At 39.1% G+C, this 15616-nt stretch overlaps 1 protein-coding gene across 5 annotated transcripts in view; it reads right to left on the reverse strand.

Moving 5' to 3' along the window:
* Positions 1-15616, reverse strand: part of Tox (thymocyte selection associated high mobility group box) — a 302005-nt gene that overhangs the window by 153537 nt on the left and 132852 nt on the right. The window lies entirely within an intron of this gene.

Consider the following 15616-nt stretch of genomic DNA (forward strand, 5'->3'; position numbering starts at 1 on the left):
AATCTGTTTTAAAACAAAATGGCTCATTCTGCACGCCATGTATACATACTGAAGTTGGGCTGTAATGAAGTATTAAATGAATGGCACGCTTTCTGAAAGGAAAAAAAAAATAATGGAATATACGGGGAGGAAACACGGCTCTGTGCATTCTGAGTTTAGCTCTCAGAAAAGAAAAAGTGCAGCGCTTCATAATGGACCAAAGCTGGCTTCACTCTAATGGCCTTCTGATTAAAAAGCATTGTAAATTGACAGTAATATTCAGAGAAAGCATGTGCCACCAGAGCCATGACTAAGGACGGAATGTAGGGAAACCAACAATAGCATACAGGTACCATGATTCAATTTCTTTTCCTGAAGAAATGCAAATACATAGAATGAATATAAACAGGCAAATGCATACAAATTGACCCATATATTTGCAAGTTAGGAACAGAGAGAAGGAAGCTATTCATAGGGCAGCCCCGTTGCAAAACTACCAAACAAGCCAGAGCATTGACAGCAGCAAAGAGCACTTGGCAACGCTGGCTTTGAATCGCACCATTGAGACTTAATCCTCCTCTATCTTAAGTCACTTGGTAAATGGGAAAAGAGGAAAATATTCCTCTTTAGTTTAAGGAAAAAATTTTTTCCCAAGTTAATCATTAAATGGACCAAGATAATCAGTTTCAAAACTAGGCCTGGAAGGCTCTCTTGAGACATAGGAACCTGCTAATGTGAGGATCTCCTTTTCAAAACAAAACCACCATTGATAGAAGTACAAGTTGTTGGTAATATGGACATTTTTTTTTTACATACCACCAAATGATATACAAACAGAAGTCCATGAGTCAGAGAAACTCTATACCATCCTCTACAGATTGCTAGCTCTATAAGAAGGTTACATAAGATCCACAGATATGTCAGAGCCTCCACTCTAGACAGCAATAGTGAACTGTGGTGGGAAGAAGCCCCCTAGTAACACTGAAGAACTCATCAGGCCCACCTTCAACACTGAAAGGATTTCTTCATGTATCGTACTGCACACCCAGGGTGCAGCTCGTATCATGCACACTGCCTACCTAAGTGGACACAAGATCTTTTATGAATGACACGGCTGTACAATTCATGAGATTAGCACAAGCCTCAGGGGCCTTGAGTCCTAGTGACTTACCCAAGGATGCAGCTCCTTCAAGCAGGTGTAGGTCCCCTAAACACCAGTCACCCATGCCCACCGACTCAAACCCCTACAAAGAACCTCACGGGGAATTCTCCAGTATGGCCTGCTGTGGGGGTGGACTGGTTTGTTTGCAAATGTTTTTAATGTTGAGATGCCAAAGAACCACTTAGAATATGGACACTTTTTTTTTTTTTTTTAACTCTAACAAACTAAACGGAGCAGAAGTAGTGGAGTGAATCAGATGTTCTGCGGTCCATGCATATTCTAGAATGTGTTACTTTCTATTTCATCTACTCAAACTCAGTTTTTAAATTTGGCACCGCTCTCAAGCCAACTAAGGCTTTGAAGTTTTGGTTTTAGTCTATCCAAACTGTAGGCTAATTGAATATGTTCATGTTACTGTTCTGGATGAACACTTTCCCTCAAACTGTACCAAAGTTAAGTAATTTTGAGCCAAGGCTGAAATAGCATTTCAAAATAAAACGTTTGCAGTTAGAGACATTGTAACTTTTTTTAGTGTATTCCATGTCCCCTTTACCTATACGCGCATCTACTGTATGCATTAACTAATTTAACCTTTGTGTCTATTGAGAGTTAGGCACCACTATTAATATTTGTACAGTGTAAACAAGCATATGAAGAGACAGAACAGCTTAACTAGACGCTGAGTTATATGCTTCTAGTAGGCATGTCAGGATGTAAGCCCAGGCTGATGGGCACAAATGTTCACCACCAGGGCCTGTCAATTTATTCTAAGTCATAATGGCAAATTACTACTAATTCTGGACCAGCATTACTGCAGACAGTAATGTCAGACAGTTAAGTGTCCCTAATCTGAAAGTAGGAAAAACCAAAATGCTTTAAAATTTGAGACATTTTAAGCACCACAATGTTGTCACAAACGCAGAGCTCCACACATCTTTCTGCAGTCAAAATAATGCAGGCACACTAAAAATAGTATATGAAATTACCATCTGATTACAGATATATAAGTAAATGAAATGTGAATGTCTTGCTTACATTTAGGTCACCTCTTGCTCTCTCTCTTCACACACACACACACACACACACACACACACACACACACACTCCAAATTCTAAAAAAAAAAAAAAAAATTGAAATTCTGAACACAAAATTTCAGGTAGGAGTAATTTGCCCCGTGTCTTGTGGATCTTGAGATACTGGTCCAGAATTCCCATCGTATTGAGGGGTGCTGTTTTTCCTACCACAGTAAACTGAATGTTTAGTGTTAAGCTTGTCAGAATGTCATTGGATGCACAAAAGACTGTGGTGTAGCTTAGGATGGTTAATTTTACGAGTTAAGTAGTCTGGACCATGGGGTGCGCAGATAGCTTGTAAAATGTTTTCCGGGGTTTGTCCCTGAGACTACTTTGAGATAACACCAACATTTGAATAGGTAAACTGGAAGAAGCAGACTACTCCCAAAACATGCCATATCAAACCTAGTAAAGGCCTGATTTCTCCAGTCCCATAAGGAAATGTGACACCTGTGTTTTTCTGCCATCATGGTCAACTGAAGCACTCAAGACTATCAGTAGCTCTCCCCTGGCTCAGGCTTTCTAATTGTAGATTTGTAATTGCTCAGTCTCTGTAACTATATCGGTTAATATTTTATAATTAATCTGTCCACCCAAACACACACACATATGCACACACCCTTTATCTATCTATCTATCTATCTATCTATCTATCTATCTATCTATCTATCTATCTAGTCTATATCTCCAATTGACTTTATTTTTCCAGAGAACTGTAAGACAAGTAGCTTCTTTTATTTCTACTGTGATATTCAGAATGCTTTAGAATGATATTTCTGGTAGGCATACTGGCAAACATCAATTGTCCTGGCATGCAGGCGACAGAACCACCAGGATCTTGAGTTTGAGGCCAGCCTTCACTGTACAGAAAGGAATTTTTTGAGTGGGGAGAAAAGGAGAGGTAGAGTGGGGAGAAAAGGGAGTGAAGGGTGTATGCATTATTTCTGGAGGGCATAACACACAGAAACACTCAATTTTTGTGCACACTTGCTTTCTAGAGAGTAGGGCCTAGTTTGCTAGGAGAGATAGTTTACTGTGTTTTGCTCGGAGAGTCCTTGGGTCTTTTTCCCACTATACTACTTTCTGTGCCTACCCATACCCCACAAATCACTCCCGTAGTTCTACTCTGTCTTCCTTCCCACCTACATTTGGAAGTATTTCCTGGGGCCCACTGCTCCCATCAGTAAAGGCCAGCCATGCCAAGCCTATGGGCTCCCCTGGGTAGTTCTGGGTTTCTGGGCAGATGTTGTGGTGAGGGATGGATTACACTAGATAGTGGGTGACCTGAATACACTGTGGTTACTCTTTGGGCCCCATCATGTAGGATCAGCATTAGATTATTTTAAAAAAAATATTATCTAATTAACAAAACTCAAATCATACTTGTTTCATTGAATAAATTATTTTCCTAAATAAAGTGAAAGTGGATTTAGAAGAGAAAGAAGATTCAATTTCCAGACAAGGTTTTGATGAATTTTTGTTTTGTCTTTGAATGAAATCTAGGACATTGGACATTACACAAACACTTTACCATTGTGCTCCAAGTCATCACCACTGCCTTAAGGGTGATTCATTCAAAGTCTGCAGTAGATTAAAATGGGTTGGGGGATGGGAAAGATAATTCAGTCAGTCAAATGTTTCCGTGCAAGCATGAGAAGTCGAGCTCAGTTTGGAGTGCTCACAATTTCTAGTCTAACTGGTAAACATCAACTCTCAGTGGGAGACTGGGTCCAGGCAGTGAAGCGGATGGCATCTGAAGAAGGACACATGAAGTTGACTCTGGCCTCTAAGACACATGCATACATGTGCATTTCCACATACAGATACCTGCACATATGAATATAGGTGTGCGAGTACCTACATACACGTGCACAACTGATTAATTTACAGGCAGAATCCTTGGGAAGAAAAGAATAAAAAGTACAGAACTGATAAGGGCAACATTCTTCTAATTCCTCAAGCTTCTCATTTGTAAGACTGTATTTAATAGAAGACACATAGATTGGCTGGGAACCCAGAACTCTGATGCTATGTAAGCAGGCTTTCCTGTATGAGCTGTAAAACAACAATCTGTAGGTGTCCAAATATACCTCCACCATTTCCTTGTGTTCTGGGGCTTGCAATTGGACTATGTCCAAGAAGGAGAGCAGGCAAGGAGATCTGGACCCAGTTCCTCCTCCATCAGGCTGGGTTTTCATAGCTCACCACACCCTGTGCAAGAGATGCTGCCAGGGCCTTAGTAGGGCCTTAGTAGGGCCTCCCACTACTCCAACCATCTTAAAAGGTACCCCATGTTGTGGGCTGAAGATCTGCTGTCATTAGAAGTAGAATTATAGCTCACAGAGTCCTAGAATTTGGGGTTTGGAAAGAGTCCTACAGACATTTATCTGAATTTCTTACGTCGTGGTGGAAGAAATAGATGCTTTGTTAGTCCCATGGACCATCTGGGAATAGAATCAAGGTCTGGATCTGGAGTAGAAAAGCTTTCCACTATGATATACTGCTTTATTTTCTGTTACCATAAAAGGTGGTGATTGGACTGTATGGATACAGATGTTCCTCAACTTTCAAAGGATTTATGTCCTGATAAAATCATTATCAAGTGAGTAAAAATATACATGGAACATGTGTAACCTACTAAACACCCCAGCTTAACAACGAAACACTACAGAGTGTTGCTTGCTTCTGTCTATGACTGCATGGCTGACTAGAAGCTGTGAATTGCTGTCACTGCCGAGTAGCATGGAGAGAAATGAATTGCATATTGCATGCCCAAGAAAAGAACAAATTTCAAAATTAGGACTAGGGGGCTGGGAATATTGTTTATTAACAGAGAACACGCTTAGCATATACAAAGCCCTAGTTTCAACCCCTGGCATCATTAAATAAACAAACACAACAGTTGTGGTGTCTACTGGATGCATATTGTTTCTGCATTCTCATAAAGCAATGAAAAAAGTGTTAACATGAACCACCATAAGTCAGGGGCTGTCTGTATGTAATGTATATTTGTGTGTTCACAGATCTGGAGGCACAGCAGGAACATTATTATACGCTAATGACCCCAATTCTCCCTACATGGATCACATATTAGATAACCATTATTAGATTATTAGTAATTACCACAATAAAGTGGTTTCATTAAACATAACTAACTGCACTTGCCTATGCTTTATGCTTGTCACTCTTAGTATTCTTGGAAGTCAACTGAATTTAGGCATTATAAATTTTCAAAACATATATGACCATACTAGGGCTTTTAATTTCCGTGTTTTCTCAATTTAGAACCTGCAGTAAAGTTGGAAAGACTAAATAAACTGACTTCTTCAAATCTAAATGTAAATGCCATCCACTCAGGATTAGCTTCTCTGACCAAGCGCTTTTAGACTCTTTATTGTGATTTCATTTCAAAGCACCAGGGGATGCAATCACATAAAAACTCATTTATAATCTTCTACTACAGTTAAAAACAGTTTTTTGAAATTGTTTTTAGAGGATATTAACCAAACCCATAATCCCAAAGAGCCTTTCAAACTAGGTAGTCATTATTTCTTCTATCTAAAAACAGAAAACAGACATCCAGCGCTGTTTGAGTGTAGTCAGTGATGAGCAACACTGGGCAATGTGACCCTGGGCAGTGTGAGGCTCTCCAAACAGAAACACAAGAGACAGCAGAGCGAGAACATGACATGAATATCAGTCACTGGCTCTGGTATAGAACATGGTGTCTTTTCTTATGGAAACCATGAAAAGATAACCAGGAAACTGATGCTAAAAGAGAGAGATAGAGTAAGGGAGGAATACACACACACACACACACACACACACACACACACACACACACACACACACACACACACAGAGAGAGAGAGAGAGAGAGAGAGAGAGACAGACAGACAGACAGACAGACAGACAGAGACAGAGAGAGACAGAGAGACAGAGAATCTCAAGGAATTCATGCAAAGATACCACACTATCTAAATGGGAAAATCCTCACACTTCTACATGTTTTCTATAGGAACTGTTGGTTACAAAAAAACAAGCTAAGAATGGAAATGTTGATGACAGTGACAGATGACATTTCTTAGACAATCCATTATACCAAACTCATAAGAAGTAATAAATTTCAAAATAAAATTCCCATCTTTGTATTGTTTGGTCCAACATTAGAAGCTGCATTCCTTTATTTCTTGCAGTGAAAGAAGTAAAGAAAGACATAGGTGAGCAAATCCAAGCCTGTTGATGTTTTGTCTGGATGCAAGTGGAGCTGGAGAATTAGGTCAGTGTTAGAATGCTTGGACAGCAGATGCATGACCTTAGCTCCAATCCCCTGAACCTGAAGGAAAAATCACATGGAAAGAAAGACCTTGAAAGCTAAGCATAAGCAAACGAATGGGACAATGTGAACCATTAGGAGGCTAATCACCCAGTCACAGGGATCCTGGAGGACCCCACCCCTCCATATCCAAGGTGTTCTCTCTTGGTCAAGGGGCACTGGAGGTGGGGGACACTTGTCTATGTTTCTTCCAGTTAGAAGGCTGCACCTGCTAATGTGCGGCAGTCATCCTGTGTGCTGAAGGCTGATAAATGTATTAGAAATGTAGCTGGCACAGGCAGAGTCACACTCTAGCACAGACAAGATAAAGAGCCTATGTATTCTGCTTTCAAGCCTGCGTGTTGCAATGAGGACTTCAGAGAACTGAACTGGCTAGGGGGATGGCTGACCTCCTCAGGCTCCTGTGACATGAACTGGAGTGGGAAAGAATGCACCGTGGATGTGAATAGCACATCGTTGAGTTACACGGAAAGAATACTAGACCACAGCTTACAACCTAGATTCTACCTTGAAACCAAATGAAGGTTCTCACTGTGTAGCTGTTGCAGCAGAACATTTACTTGGCAATGCATCGCCTTTGGGAATTCTGAACCCTAAAGTTTTCATTTTCAGCTTAAGGATTTTTCTAGAACATGTCTTGTGATACAACATGTCCGTGGCATGGATCTCATGGAGAGATGCCTCTAAAGTTCAGGGCTTGGCTGTCATGCAGTGGCTTTGGTGTCTTGACTGCTTACAAACAAACGTACTATGCTCATATATTCAGATAGCCTTGGAATTCCTAACAGGCTCCACAGTCAGTTATGATTTAAACCAGTTTTAAATTCTTTCTTTGGAAGCTTTTCTAATCTCATCAGATACATAGTTTCCATTATAACTGTCATGCAGTAACTATCACAGCTCTTATTACACAGATGATAAAGTGTTTGTATACTCCTCTGAGATGGACTGAATCTCAGTCTTCTAACAACTGTCTTCCTGATTCTCAAGGAATAGCTAGCAACCCCAGGGTTAGCTAGTAACCTTTGCTTCTAAGAGTGACAGATGCTGATTCCATAGTCACACAGCATTCAAAGACCCTATTTGTAGCCATAGTAGTTATATGTCCTCTAAGCAGGATACCGAGCTATATGGGGGAAAAAAAAAACCCTGCTTCTGAATGGGAACCTGCCTCAGCATCTGCAATCCTGGCTGCAGTAGCTTAAGGTGCAGGGGTATTTCAAAAGGAAGGAACAGACTGTGTGTGTTGCCAGTGGTCTTCCTGGAAATGGAACTCACACCCATTGCTGCAGAGCCATGGCCAGTTGGAAGTATTACAGGGTGATTTGATCCCTCGACCTCCATTTCATCACTCAGGCTTGCATTGCCAGGGTTAACCTGTGAGCTTGCGTTCACTACAGGGTGGGCTAGAGCAACTTCTGATGGCACTGATGGTAAGTTGTTCTGTAGGGCTACACTAATCTCACCTAGGGTTTGTTCTTTCATTGTATGATGATGCACATTGTTACGTAAAGGCTGAAACCAGGTAAAGAAGCATATAGGTAGAAGAAACAAGATCCCCTACATCACGAACAGCATTCCTCTATTTCAAGCAAAAAGTTCAAGTTTCTAGGAAAAACGAACAAACAGAAGCCAACCAACCAAACAGAAATAAAATCCCCAAAAGGTCATTTATCCCAAGCAATCAATTTTCATTATGCATTGTATTGGAAAGAAAGAATGTGTAGACAAAAGCTTAACTACCATGTGCTTCTGCTGAACTTAATGAAAATTTATTTAAGCCAATCAAAATACTCATGACATACACATCCTTGAAAAATATGCACCCACAAGTCTCCAGTAACAGCTAATAAAGAGTAAACATTGCTAATACTGTAAGGTATTGCTTCATAAAGAAATAGCTGCATAATTTTGAAAATCTGTAAAGATTGGAGCGGTAAAGCTATGCTGCTCTGAGCAATCACAGAGTCAAATGTTTGCTTCAGAACATTCTTTGGCCTCCTCTTGCTTTAGACCAATTTTTCTGAATCTATGAAAGGAACATTTGAGAAGTGCTTCACACCTGCTGGCAACTTTTACCTAAGCTCACTTACCTCCACATCCTATCAACTATCACATTTACCACAGAACCTACATTCTACTTCAGGGAGGAATGAGAAGTATGAGGGATATTAGCCTGGGGGTGGCTGACTCCTGCAGTGTCAGTACCCCCTCCTAAGCAAGGACATTTCCAGTATCTGACACATTTGTCTGGTCTGGGGGAGTTTGCTCACTTCTGAGAATCTCCAAGCGGGTATGGAGAAGAAGGGCATTGAGTGACCAAATACATATGAGAAACAGTGAGGTTATCTTCACACTGGTTGAGAAGATCATGGGCATTGAGTGATGGCTAGATATTTGTAACAATGAAGTTATAATTAGACTATGTTAGGGGCAGCTGAGCGAACAGAGAAGAGGTGCAGCTTTTTAAGAAAACTGAGGATAAATAGTGATTGAGTAATTTTGAGACTAAAAGTGATAATAAAAAGACCTATAAAGGTTTTGGCTAAAGAGATGGGTAATTTCATGTCACTTAGTAATTACCCAGACAAACAGCATTTGGACAGAGTTGACGCTTACATTATTGAAACAGATTCAAATATTCAAATCTGCTGGGCATGGTGGCTCACGCCTTTAATCTCAGCACTTGGGAGGCAAATGCAAGCAGATTTCTGAGTTTGAGGCCAGCCTGGTCTACAAAGTGAGTTCCAGGACAGCCAGGACTATACATTGGAACCCTGTCTTGAAAAAAAAACAAAACAAAAATAAACCAAAAAACCAGAAAAACAAAAGGCAACAACAACAACAAAAGTCAAATATTTAAATCTAACAGGAGGATAGGTATGGGAATGCATGTTGGTGACACAGGGAGAGTCTGACCAATGAGAAATGCAACTGACTCCATTGTGACATTTCCCAGTCACCCCCTTTCCTTTTCAGAGGTTGTCTTCAGTATTTCTTTAGACTCCAGAGTTCCTATGTTCTAAATGAAAGTATGATGACATTTTAAAGAACCACAGCAGAAAAATCTTCCGAGTTACTGAGTTTGAGGAGGGCTCTGTTCACTCCTTAAGGGCCAAGATTTGCCTGGGAAACAGGAAGTCATGATAAGACGTGCAATGTGGTACATTTTTCTTTATCGTCTTCAATATTATGTGGTTATAGACATCTCACCACTTCCATAGATCATCTTATGAACTCATCTGATGGGACTTTCTTGGATAACTTATCTATTTTAATGGAGATGAGCCAGTTGTTTGTCCTTCTGCTTAAGTTTTATATATCAAGTGTCATCCTCCCAGGGAATCCTCACTACAAATCGTCTGAGTTCCGATCTGAAGGTCCCCTTTGCTCGCTCCCTGCAGAAGGTTTAAGGATTGTGCACAGGCATTCTCTCATGCTACTGCTCTTAAGTCACGGTTTTGTTTGTTTTGGAAGGAACTACATCACAAATATTTTATCTTCTCCTTTGTAGAACATGACACTTTGTCAGGAATACACTAGAGCTGACGCTGGAACTTCTGTGTAAGTCACTGTGTGTGTGTCCACTCAAAGCACCGCTCACTCTGTGGGTGAGAAACAGTTGGTTTCCTGTGGAAAAACTGACACTGGGATATATTCCCATGTTATGCTAACCATATGACCTAAGATGGCCATGCTGACACATTAAAATTAAGTGATAATCCATGCAGTTCTATATAACGCTGTGATAATGATTCAGTGTTACTCAACCAAATGCTTATTTAGCACAAACTTATGTGCAGAGGGCACAGAAAACCCCACAGTGCAGGCAGCTCTCATATTATTCTATCAACCGTCAGAATGAGTGCTAGACAATCAGTGATAAATGCTTTAGAATCTCCTGTGCACTTTCTCCAGTAACTCTGAACTCTGTGCTCACTTAGTGGTGTGTTCCTGTCCAGACCCTGGGACTCATATGCCTTCTATGAGCATCTCTCACCTTCGGCTTCCTATTCTTTTATGCCTTACTTCTTAATAATAAGATGATCAGTGAATTCATCAACTGAGTTGGAACATATTAGCAACCAAGCATAAACATGGCATCTTCTAACCAGGGAGTTTTCTTACCAAATGTTAAAGTTTCTAGATACCATTGATAATGTCATTTCTCTGCCTCGTGTAAGCTCTCTACAGCATCTTGTACTTATGTCAACTTTATGTCTCATTGTATTTTCCCCAGCCTCACTCTTGAAAATTTAACTATACGCACTGTGAGGTCAGAAACTTTCTTACCCAGGCCCATCATAGTTAAGTGCTCAGTTAGTGATGTGTCCCTGTCCCTTAAAGGAATGAGAAAATAAAATTCAGTCCTATATGATGAGAACTATAGCATTGGAGGCATCCTATGTCTTCACAATACTCTAGTAACATTTATTTGATATGCATCAATTTCCAAATAGTATCTATGTATGGAGACTGGTCCTCTGGGATTATGGAACAATGGCACCCAGACCACGTATCTTTTTTTTTTTTTTTTTTTTTGGTACTTATTTTTCTATAGTCATAAACTTTCTCCAGACACGCTATACTTGGAATATTTTGAAAGGAAGACCACTTTACAGAATTTTAGAAAACAGTTCCAAGCTTTGTACTACAGAGTTGTCGAGGATTCAGGTTCCTTTATCCTCCTCATTTGGCAGAGATCAGAATATGGGCAAAATACTCCAGGCCAAACTGATGTGGGCTTCCACGCCCAGCATGACACTGAAGGTGAACGTGTCACTAAAGCTAGACCAGCATGATGATGAAAGGTTGGTAGGCCTGGCAGATCAAGGGAGTCTATTTCCCTTTACCACATGATTCCAGGGTAATTTTGGGATCTTGTCCATGACAGGACAGGTATGAGAGTAGCTGGCATCTTGGAGAAGTTTGAAATTACAGGTCCAGATCAGAGTCAGGCTCCCATGTTTTCTATTAGATTGGCTTGGGGATGAAGATGACAATTTTTAGTTTCCTTCTCTGATTTTGTCAGATTCAAATGACACGTGCAAATGTGTTTGTGAATTGTAAAGTTCTATACCCACATGTACCGTGCTCGGTTGTGGAAACCATGGGACTTCCCCACAGGCGAGTTTGTTTAACGGTTTCCATCAGTGATTGGAAAGATGAATAACAGGAAAGTAGTAGAGACAACCAACTTTGTGCCTAAATTTGTCTGCAATATAGCTTTAAATACAGAAAATTATATTTAGACCTATGTTTTATTCCCGTATGTCCAAATTCAGTCAAACATTAAATATGGGATGATCCTGGGAAAGCAAAGGAAGAGACAAATATTAATAATCAAGTCCTCTGGTTAAGGAAAGCTTGCTGATCATCCCAGCTGTGCATGCGTGGGCAAGGGTGTGTACATAAGCATGATGTTCACACATTCATGTACTTACTTCCTGTGTGCACAAAATATTTCTCACTTCCAAGGTCTTTTAAGCAACTAATGCTAAACTTATTTGTATCTATGCTTGAGGGAACCTCTTAGAGTACACTGCTAGAAACTTTCACACAAAACTGTAGAAGTTGTAGGGAAGACACAGCCCTGCACAACTCTTCTCTTAATGAACAGGAAATATTACCTACTCATAGCAAGACACATTGTATCTTATCTGCCAAGACAATTTACCCACTAACCTAATTTCTTAGCATTGAAAATTAAAACATCAAATAGTTTGTCCCTAAAGTACAGGATTATGTGCCTCATGAAAGTCATACAACGTTGGATGACATAAATCTTCTATACATTTTCTTTTTCATAGCTTATTAGTTTTATACATGAAATTATCCTCAAGCTAACAATCACTATATTTCATAGAACTACATACCCCCATTTGTTGGTCTACCTTAACAATTACATAAGCTAGCTAGACCCTCAGGCATTGTAGCTGTTCCGACCATTCTTCTGTCGCTACTATAGAAGAAGTGACATCACGTCTGGCTTTCTCTGTTCCATTATGCACCTCTGCAAGAAGAGATGCTTTATTAATACCTTTTGCACATTTCATATTTGCTACGAAAGACTTTGACATAACATATTTTATAGTCATTAAGTTAATTAATATTAATGTTAGATTAAGTGGTTTGAGGAATTTTTTTGTTAGAGATGCCTTCTGAATAGTTCTAAGAGTGTACATATTCGAAATATGTCCAATGAGTCTTGTCTCCAAGAAATTCTTCAATGTTACTTGAGACATTAAACTTGGACAAATAAGTTAAACACACTGAATTGAGAAGAGACTGGATGCCAAACACTGGAGTAGACTAAATGACCGAAAATGGATTTTTTTAAAAAAAGCAGAACAATGCTGCCTTTTCTTCAAAACTAATATACATTTCTCCATCTAATATACTTTCTCACAAAGTCATTGTATTGTGTATAATCCTCATTCCACATAATTTAAGAGCAATTAAACTATTATCAGGACACATGGCAGGAAAGAGGCCCACGGTGATTATTTAAAATCTATATTTTCTAATACCTGCTGCAGTCCATTTTCAGGCAATCAACCCACATATGTGAACGTCCAACTCTATTAAGGCTTTCAAAAGCTAATGTGGCGCACAAAACTCACACTTTGTATCCTTGATGTGCACCGTAAACTCTGCTTTTCAAAACACTGCATCCCACACTGTCCGGTGGTTGATAGGAAAGAATTTACAGATGTGCTGTTGCAGAAGTGGTTGTCAGGCTCAAGGTGTCTGCTATTTTCTTCATAGCTTTTCTTTACATTTCCTCCATTAGCAGCTGCTGTATACTCTTTACAGTCAGATGGTCTTTGAGGGTTAGGCTAACTAAGTATATGGTGTAAGAAGTAACATTATTTAAAGAGTCATTAGTATTTTCTTTGTTTTTATTTTTTTATTCAAATTTTGCTGTGATTCCCTTTTAGCTTCTTATTCACAGATTTACCTATTCTTATTAAAATACATAGTAATGGAGATGCAATACAACTTCTGGGAAAACGGCTCTCAAAAAGGAAGATTTTGTTATATTCTGGGATGGCAGGGCATTTTACACTTAGTAACTTTTGACTGCTGACTGATAGTTGCTCCTAGAAAAGTAGGAGCATGAAGCCATGGATGGTTTCTTCCGTTCTAATGTACCAAAAAGACCTGCCAGAGTGGTCTAACCTCATACCAACAGTGCTGCTACTGAGCAAACCTGGTCTATGATAAGCTGCTTTTGTGACAAACCTAGATGAAAGATGTGGAGAACTGTGAATTGGTTCATGTGAATAACAAAGGTAGCTGCTTAGATTCTAGATCAGACAATATATCGTTTTGAAAAATCGCATAGACATGCCCCTAACAGTGTGGTATAGTGACAGAATTCTCATTGAGCCTACAGCTGTTCCACGTCTTTGGGGTATGATGCTCAAAAGAATCATGGAGCCTTGAGGGTCTTAGATCTCTAGTTCATTGATTCAAGATGAATACACACGGTACTGCATACACATGGCAGTTACAGTAGTGATCAGTTAATACAGAATAAGAAAATGTGTTCTTCAAACTTTACACACAACTGTCACTTGTCATGCTTCAAACCTAAAAGCTCTAAGAAAAATTAGTAATTTGTTAATTAGGATTTTATTTATCCGTTTCCCTGCAAAACTAATCATTTGTTTGCAAGATGTTACGTCTTCATTAATGCCATTAGTATTCCAAGTAGACGGCTGTCCTAATTTTCGTAATGCAACTAGAATATCACCACTGTGTTTTAAGTGGCTCTTAGAAGTAAATATTCTCACATAACATAATTTCTTTCAAATGAGCAATCTTGACAACAGGTATGTGGGAAAATAGGCAACATAACTAATCCTGGCAGACAGGCACACCATGACCACAGTGAGACAAGACTTTTTTTTTTACTTAAAATAGCAACTATCAAAGTGGGAAAGAAAAAGAAAAATGCTAAGATGTGGAGAAAAGAGAAATATATATATATATATATATATATATATATATATATATATATACATATATTATACATTATGATAGATACATATTATATGGTAAGAAAAGAGAACACAACATTTGTGAGAATCAATATTAGCTCAACCCTTATAGAAGAAATAAGCAGGTTGCTCAAAATACCAAAATAGAACTAAACTATGCCCCAGAAATCCCATTTCTGGATATGGAGACAAGAAAAATGAAGCCATTGCTGCACTGCTGGCTTATTGCAGCAGTATTCATAATAGCCAAACTGTCCATCAACTAAGGACCAAATGGAGAAAATGTGGAACAGTATGGGGTACTATCTAATCATAAATAGGATGAAAAACCATCATTTGGGACACATGGATGGACTGGAGATAACCAGCACATAAAAGATCTTCCTCTATGTAAAGTTTAAGAAAATTGACCATGAAAATGGGATGGTGGGTATCACAGGTTAGGGAGGGTCCAGAGCAGTGAATGAGGAAGGACCAATTAAGGGGTTGTAAGCTGTAGTTGGGAGAAATGAGTTTTCTGCATGCAACTGTATGGTATTGTCAGAATGATAGCATTTTGCATGCTTTGATAAGCTACAAAAGAACTTTTGAATATTTTCACTCCAGAAAAATGATAAATATTTTAGGAAATAGCTGTGTTTACTCAGATATGACATAATGCTTGGTTATATAAACCATCATATGGCAGCCCATAAGTTTATCAGTTAAAAGCTGAAAACGGGCAATTCCTTACAGAAAAAAAAGCCAGTTAAATTCTACTCACACTATCTGAGATTTTTTAAATAGTCTTATGTATAAGACTAACATTATATGCTGTGCATGTATAAAAATATATGTAAATGTTATATATAATAAATAGTACTGGGGGTGCAGATTCCATTTTAAAGAAATAAAATCTCATCTCCCATTCTTGTAAGGAAAAAGGAGTTTATAAAAAGGTGTTTCCTGGAAGAGCAGGTCATAAAATCATCATCATCATCATCATCATCATCATCAGCAGCAGCAGCAGCAGCAGTAACAACAGCTTTGGAACACATTCCACAGTTTTTAGACAGTCTC

Source organism: Mus pahari, chromosome 22, assembly GCF_900095145.1.
Source record: "Mus pahari chromosome 22, PAHARI_EIJ_v1.1, whole genome shotgun sequence".
Classification (NCBI taxonomy): Eukaryota; Metazoa; Chordata; class Mammalia; order Rodentia; family Muridae; genus Mus; species Mus pahari.